This window comes from Triticum aestivum, chromosome 4D (assembly GCF_018294505.1).
Source record: "Triticum aestivum cultivar Chinese Spring chromosome 4D, IWGSC CS RefSeq v2.1, whole genome shotgun sequence".
Lineage (NCBI taxonomy): Eukaryota > Viridiplantae > Streptophyta > Magnoliopsida > Poales > Poaceae > Triticum > Triticum aestivum.
Window position 1 is genome coordinate 509,176,418 of NC_057805.1, and position 8,132 is coordinate 509,184,549.

Below are 8,132 nucleotides of genomic sequence, written 5' to 3' on the forward strand. Positions count from 1 at the left end.
GCGGGGGCATGAGAATGGAGCGAGGCTCCTCCTCGCATGGCGGGCAGGGGGGCAGTGCTCTGCCGGCTCCTCCCCCTGGCCCGGCAGTGGCGCCGGTGGCACGGCGTGGCGCGCCAACGATCGAACTCGACCTGACAAGGGCAAGGGCTGCCATGAGTACCCGCTGGCTCGCTGTGGGGTACTTCTTTTCCGTGCTCCCCTTCAGCACGGCGGGCCTGTTTGGTGAACTGAAGAGCAAGTGGGGGCTGCGCGGACGGCTCAGCTACACGCCTCTCCGCAACAATCGCTTCATGCTCGAATTCGAGCGTGAGGGTGATCGTCGGCACGTCCTGGAGAACGGCCCTTGGACACACCGTAAGGATGCATTCCTCATTGTTCCCTTTGATGGACAGGGCAAGGCGTCGGATGTGCCGGTGAACGTCATGCCAATCTGGGCACGCATCTATGATGTACCACCTCTCATGCTCTCGGAGGAGATCGGATGGGCGCTGGGTGGCCTTTTGGGGAAAGTTTTGAGGGTAGATGCTGATAAGTTTGGGAACATTATCACTGAATTTCTCCGTGTACCGGTAGAACATGATGTAAACATTCCTCTCCTGCGTGAGATCAGTCCTAGAGAGTTAGGGGTGGAGGAACAGTGGGACCTAGAGGTCAAGTATGAGAGAGCCCCCCGATTTTGTATGTACTGTGGGCATATACGACATGGGGAGAGGGACTGCAGGCTGCCGATAGATGATCAAACAGTGCGGTTCACAGGTGCGATGAGAGCATCGCCCTACAAATCAAGCAAGAACAAGGGAGGATTCGTGGTACCGGATGCGTGCAGTGCCAGACGGTTCCTGCACTTTGGGTCCGAGTTGGATGGGGAGGCATGGACAGCACCGGCCAAGTTGGCCTGGGAGAAACTTGGCAGGGACAAGAGGGTGGTGCACGCTCGCTCACAAGAGATGGTAAGGTACAGGGATATTTCTGATGATGTACTGCTTGACCCGGCTGTACAAGCGGCGATCGCCGCGGTGAGCGCGCTCAGAGTGAGTGAAGGCCATGGACAGGACGGTGCAAGGAAAACAAGCATCGGCGAGAACACCGCGACGGCCCCGGCACAACCCGCGCTGACCACGGCCTCTACTCCAATCATGGCCGGGGCTGGCGCGAACACGGCACCATCTACTACTCCGGCTTCCGGGGCGGGGGGCGACATCGACAAAACCCCGCTCGCTCACACCATTGCGGGTGCAGCGACCCCTCCCTATCCGCCAGGTTTTGCACTGGACACGGTCAAGGCCTCACCTGCCGCTGCTGCTGCTATCATTCCAGGAGACACGGGGCGAAAACAGGGAAGGTGCAGGCCTCATATGAAGCGGGCAAGGTGGATGGCTTGTCTGTCCAAGACAGAGAGCAGACTGTCCAGATCAGCGATACTGAGAAGACACAGGATACAGGTTTAAAGGTCAAAGCAAAGAGGTACATTAGTCAGTTCAAGGGAAGGAAAGGATCGGGGGATATGGACTCGATGCTTGGCAAGAGAGCTACAGGCGACATGGCGGTGTACAATGTGTAATAGGGAACATGTGTAAAAAACAGAGAGGTGTTGTAGAGGGAAAGGATGAGGGAGAGCCAGGGGTGTTAGGTGGAGAGGAAGCAACCGGTGAAGGGGCTACCGGGGAACTGGCGGGCGCGTCAGAGAGCGCCCGTCAGGAGGAATGACGATCTTAAGCTGGAACTGCCGGGGCTTGGGCCACCATGGTACGGTTCGGGAATTGGTGTGCCTAGTGCATACCCATCGCCCCTCTGTTGTGTTCATTTCAGAGACACGACAGTGTGAAGAGAGCGTTAAAAGAATAAGAGAGAGAATAGGACTCAAGAATTGTATCACCCATGATGGGGTTGGCAAGGGTGCCGGCATCGCCCTCTTTTGGGACGATAGCATTGAAATAAATCTGCTCTCTTATGGTTCGCGTTACATTGATGTTCATATCCGGGAATCCCCCAACAGCCCACTCTGGAGAGGTACTTTTGTGTATGGTGAGCCGCGTGCCCAGGAGAGACATCATATGTGGAACCTAATCCGGAGAATAAAGCCTCGATCAGCAGAACCTTGGATGATGATTGGTGACTTCAATGAAACTATGTGGCAAGGAGAACACTTCTCTGCCACGAAGCGATCTGAACGGCACATGAGCAACTTCAGAGAAGTGTTGGGGTGGTGTGACCTATATGATCTGGGATACAGAGGGCCGGCATGGACCTTTGATAACAAACAAAAGGGGAAGGCAAATGTGAAGGCTCGACTAGACAGGGGAGTGGCATCAGTACAATGGATGGATATGTTCCCGCATGGTCAGATACAACATATTGTGACCTCGAGATCAGACCACTTCCCCTTGCTTCTCACTCTGGATAAGGTCCATATGTCGAACAGAAAGAAAAATTTCAGATACGAGATGATGTGGGAAAGAGTAAACACGTTGGAGCCAACTGTAAAGAAGGCGTGGAGTAAGGAAGGCACTGCAAGCACACTTGCAGGGGTGGCACAAAAACTGGGAGAGGTTCAGAAGTCGTTGATGACCTGGTCTAGAAAGGACTTTGGGTCTGTCACATGGAACATTAAAAAGAAACGACAGAAGCTAAAGGAGCTCACCGAGAAATCGAGGCAAGGAGAGAACGAGGAGTTGATCAAGCAAACAGGGGCTGATCTGGATGAACTACTACTGAGGGAGGAAATTATGTGGAGGCAACGCTCTCGGGCGACATGGATCAAAGAAGGGGATCAAAATACAAAGTTTTTTCATAGGAAAGTAACTTGGAGACAGAAGAAGAATGCTATAAAAAAACTGAAAAATAATGATGGTGTATGGGTAGAGGAAAAAGAGGCTCTAAACAGACTGGCTACAGATTTCTTCAAGGACTTGTACACGAAGGAAGAGGGGGTTGCGCCTTTTGAATTGATTGATATGTTGCCACGCACAGTAGGCGAGGATATGAACAGGAACCTAACGAAGGAGTTCACGGAAAAAGAAATTAGTGACGCCCTTTTTCAGATTGGCCCACTCAAAGCGCCTGGTCCCGACGGCTTCCCCGCACGGTTCTTCCAACGAAACTGGGACACTCTAAAGAAAGATGTGATAGCCGCAGTGCAGAGGTTTTTTGCGGATGGCATTATGCCAGAGGGAATCAACGACACAGCCATTGTGCTCATCCCTAAAGGAAAGGATCCACAGAACTTAAGAGATTTCTGGCCGATTAGTCTATGTAATGTAATTTATAAAGTTATCTCGAAGTGCTTGGTTAATCGAATGAGGCCTTTTCTGAACGAGTTAATCTCAGAAACGCAGAGCGCGTTTGTTCCAGGAAGGTTGATTACGGATAGTGCGATCATTGCATTTGAATGTTTTCATAAGATTCAGCATAGCAAAAAACCCCACAATACATACTGTGCATATAAGTTAGACCTTGCCAAGGCGTATGATAGAGTGGACTGGGACTTCCTTGAAGGTGCTATGGAGAAAATGGGATTCAGTGCCTTGTGGATAAGCTGGATTATGAAATGTGTGAAATCTGTCCGGTTTTCAGTGAAGTTGAACGGGGAAGTGCTGGAAGCATTTTGCCCATCAAGGGGACTCCGACAAGGTGACCCACTGAGCCCGTATTTGTTTCTTTTTGTTGCTGATGGCCTTGCCTCTATCTTTAATAGAGAGGTTCGTGGAAGGAACATTTCGCCCGTAAAAGTGGCTCGCAATAGCCCGGGTATCTCAAACCTGTTGTTTGCGGATGATAGTCTGGTTTTCTTTAAAGCATCTAGTGACCAAGCCAGAGCAGTAAAAAGAGCCCTTACTCTGTTCCAGAAGTGTACAGGGCAGCTATTGAGCAGTAGCAAATGCTCGATTTTATTCAGTGAACACTGTCCGATGGACGTACAGGAAGAAATCAAAAACATTCTTGCGTGTGAGACGTCCACCTTCGAGAGTAAATATCTGGGACTCCCCGGATGGAAGAATGAAGGACGATCATTTTCAGCCTATCATGGATAGATTCCGTAAGAGATGCAATGACTGGGCAGGGAAGCATATGTCCTTTGCAGCCAAGGAGGTAAACGTCAAGGCAATTGCACAATCCTTACCCACTTTCGCTATGGGGGTGTTCAAATTTTCTGCGGGCTTCTGCGACAAGTACGAACGACTGATCAGAGAGTTTTGGTGGGGCGAGGATGGAGAGAAGAGAAAGGTGCACTGGATGGCATGGGACCAAATGGTCAAACCAAAGAGAGAGGGGGAATTGGCTTCCGGGACATGCAAATTTTCAATCAAGCCTTACTAGCAAGACAAGGTTGGCGCCTACTACAAAACCCCGATAGCCTTTGTGCAAGAGTTCTAAAATCCAAATACTACCCGAGAGGTGAACTCATGGATACGGTATTTGCATCGGACGCGTCTCAAACGTGGAGGGGCATTGAGCATGGTCTGGAGCTACTGAAAAAGGGTCTTATTTGGAGAGTAGGCAATGGAGAAAAAAATAAAAATCCAAAGAGACCAATGGGTACCGAGAAAGAGTGGTTTAAAGATAACAGAATTTAAGAGGAGATCAAGATTGAGATGGGTGAATCAGTTGATGATGCCAGGGAGGAAAGAATGGGATGTGGACCTTGTGCACCAAATGTTCCATGAGTATGACGCAGAAGAAACCTGCAAAATAAGGATCCCGACAAGTAACGTGAAGGACTGTATAGCATGGCATGGAGAAAACCTTAAATACCACCGCGACCTAAATGCGTCCAGCTCAGCTAATGATGCGGATAACAGAAGTATATGGGACCTAATATGGAAAACAAAGGTCCCTGGAAAGGTTAGGATCTTTGTGTGGCGAGTTGCGACAGAAACACTCCCTACAAAGGAAAATAAATGGAAGAGAACACTGGAGGTGGATAATATATGCAGCATTTGTGGCAGAGAGAAGGAGGATGAGTTCCATGCGACAATAAATTGCGCAAAAGCAAGAGCACTAAGAGAAGAGATGAGGGAGCACTGGAACCTACCTGCAGAAAACTGTTTTCGTTTTTCAGGCAAGGATTGGCTACAAAACCTGCTGGGGAAGGGAGACATGGAGGAGAGGAAAAGGATCCTCCTTCTACTGTGGAGAGCTTGGTGGCTGCGAGATAATTGTGTCCATGTTGACGGCAGGGCTACAATTGGCCAGTCAGTCCAATTTCTGACGAGATATTTGGAAGAAATCAGCAAAGAAGAACCGGAAGACAACGCCGGCGAGAATTCCCACCCCCTAGTCGGTCGACAGGGCAAAGTGGACGAAGACCAGCGGCGGGAGGAAATTCGAAAAGGGAAGATGCACACTGGGTTGTATCCCGCCAGTAAAAAGGTGCACTGTACCATCGAAGGGAATCATACAAGCAATTCTGTGGGGCGAGCAGCATGCCCCAATATAAATGATGGGAGCAAGTGGGCGCCGCCAGCGATGGGTACATGGAAAATGAATTCAGATGCGACGTTCTTGCCGAATTCAAGGGAAGCTGCGGCGGGAATCGTCGTCAGAGACCACCTGGGCGTGGTTGCGCTCAGCTGCGGGCAGCGACTGGGAACATGCAATGGCCCAGAAGAAGCTGAACTGGCTGCGGTATTGCACGGATTGACAGTACTAAACAAGTACTTTTATGGGCGTGTGTGCGTGGAGTCGGACTGTGCAACAATTATCAGCCTTCTTAATCATAGAGCAAGTAACCAATCCACACAATTTGTCTTAATCACAGATATTTGGGAATTGGAGAAGAAGTTCAGTGGGGTAACGTTCAGTGCAACGAAAAGATCCAGCAACAAACTAGCACACAAGCTAGCTGCTATGGCGAGAAGACAAGGAAATTTCAGCCTCTTTGGAAAATGTCCAGATACCCTTAGTAGCATCCTGGCAGAGGATTGTAATAACGTTCCCTCTGTAATTTAAGTGGTTTTTGGGTGTTCCTAAAAAAAACAAAAAAAAAACAAAAAGGATATCCCCATCCGGTTGGTTATGTATATCCCCAACCAACCCACCCTCGCCCTCAAACCAAACGCCACCTAAGGCGCCTCGCTAAATGGGCTGGCACCTGGCGCACATTATTTATTTCCTTTATTTATATTTCTCAAATAGAAACATATTTTATGTAATTCTGAAAAAGTATTAATCACTCTTTTTAAAAACGTTTGTTCAGTGTAAAACAACTATTCACAGAACTTTCAAAAAATGTTAATAGCATTTGAAAATATGTTCGTGACACTCAAAAAAATTCACACACTTCAAGAAAATGTTTGTGACATCTAAAGAAAATTTTATGCAACGTAAAAATGTTTACGTCAGTCAGAAAATTTGTAGCAATAAAGCAATGCACACGACATTTAAAAAAATGTTATATGTTTAAAAAATGTGTGCATGGTATTTTTAATGTTCCCGTAGTAAAAAATTCATAGCATTAAAAAAGTATTTGACATTTTAAAGATATACTCACACATTTCATAAAAATGTTCATTGCATTTAAAAAAAGTTTATACAATGTAATAAAATGTTAGCCTAGTTTTACACAACATTTGAATGTGTATTTGAAAATGTTTAACATGTATTAAACAAAATCCAAATATACATTTGAAAACAATATATATCATGTATTTTAATTATTGTTTAAATGTTCAATGTGTATTAGAATGTTTTTTAATGTGTATTGAAAAAATATTCAAGATATAAATATATCTCTTATATCTGAAAAATGTTCAACTCGTACAAAAAAAATGTTCCACATGCACACTAAAAGTGTACAACGTGTTGGAAAATGGGAAAAAAGAAGACAGCTGTTGAAGAAATGCGGAAGAATTGAAGAAAAGTGGTGAAGATATTAAGAAAATCATTTACAAACAACACAGAGAAACAAAACAAAGGAAAAAAGAACCATGTCAGACTATTAACACTGTTGGTCCCAACTCATTAACCCAAGTTGCATCTTGATAAAGCCCTGGGAGTGCTCCATGTTGGCGCCTTATGCGCCAACTTTGGCTCGCAACGCTCACGTGCAAGCTCTCTTGGGCCAGCCGCAATAGCACAAAAATCGGTCGCTTCTTTCGATCTCTTTTCTTGATAAAAAAAGCTTCCTCGCTCGTTCGATGGCAGCAGTTGACCATTGAACCTTTGACCGCTCGTAGTTGACCGCGTGGATTGTTGACTTTTCAAATTTTGGGAAAAAGTTCATGGACATGAAAATAGGTTGCAGATTTAAAAAAACAAAAAAATTGAAAAAAATTGATCGATTTTGAAAGAAGTTTACGAATTTGTCAAAAACTACACGGAATTTGTAAACAGTTCATCGATTTTGAAAAACAATATCATAATTTTGAAAAATGTTCGTCGATTTTTTAAAAAAAATCATCAATTTGATAAAGTTCACAAAATTGAAAACAGAATTCATCAATTTTTAACTAAAATCATCGAATTTTCAAAAAATTCATCATGATAGAAGAAATCATAAACCTGAAAAAATTTCAGCAACTTTGAAAAAAACTTCACAACATTTTTTAAAAAGTCGATGGATTTTGGGAAAAGTTAATCTATTTTGAACAGAAAGTCCATGAAATTGAAAAATGAAAGAAAAAGGGGCATAGAAAAAGAAAAGAAAAGAAGAAAGAGGAACAGACAAAAACAGATGTATGTAATCACACCTCGTGATGTGTCCGGGTGGTTATCACCGCTTACAATGAACTCGGGGGAGAGACTGGTATAGGATCTCACAGGTGAGATGAATGAGATCAATTTTTTGACACACATCAATGTTTGATACACAGGTGATGTGTCCGGGTGTTTGATATACAAAGCTGAAAAAAGTTTCAGCTCCTAATTCGACCAATACTGATAGAAACAAAAAAAGACCAAATTGGATGTGATTAGTGTCAAGATACTATTCACCCAAAGCCACCACTATTCACATTCGAATTTTTCTTTTCCGAATCTCTAACTGTACATCGAGTTTTGTGCTGCTTTTTCCCGGAGTTATGGACACATCCCGCAGGTATGTTGTCAGATCATTTCAGAATTTTTTGAAGTCTAGATATAAAATTTTGTGGTTCATCCCATTGATCTCATCTAATGTGAGATGTGAGATCCTG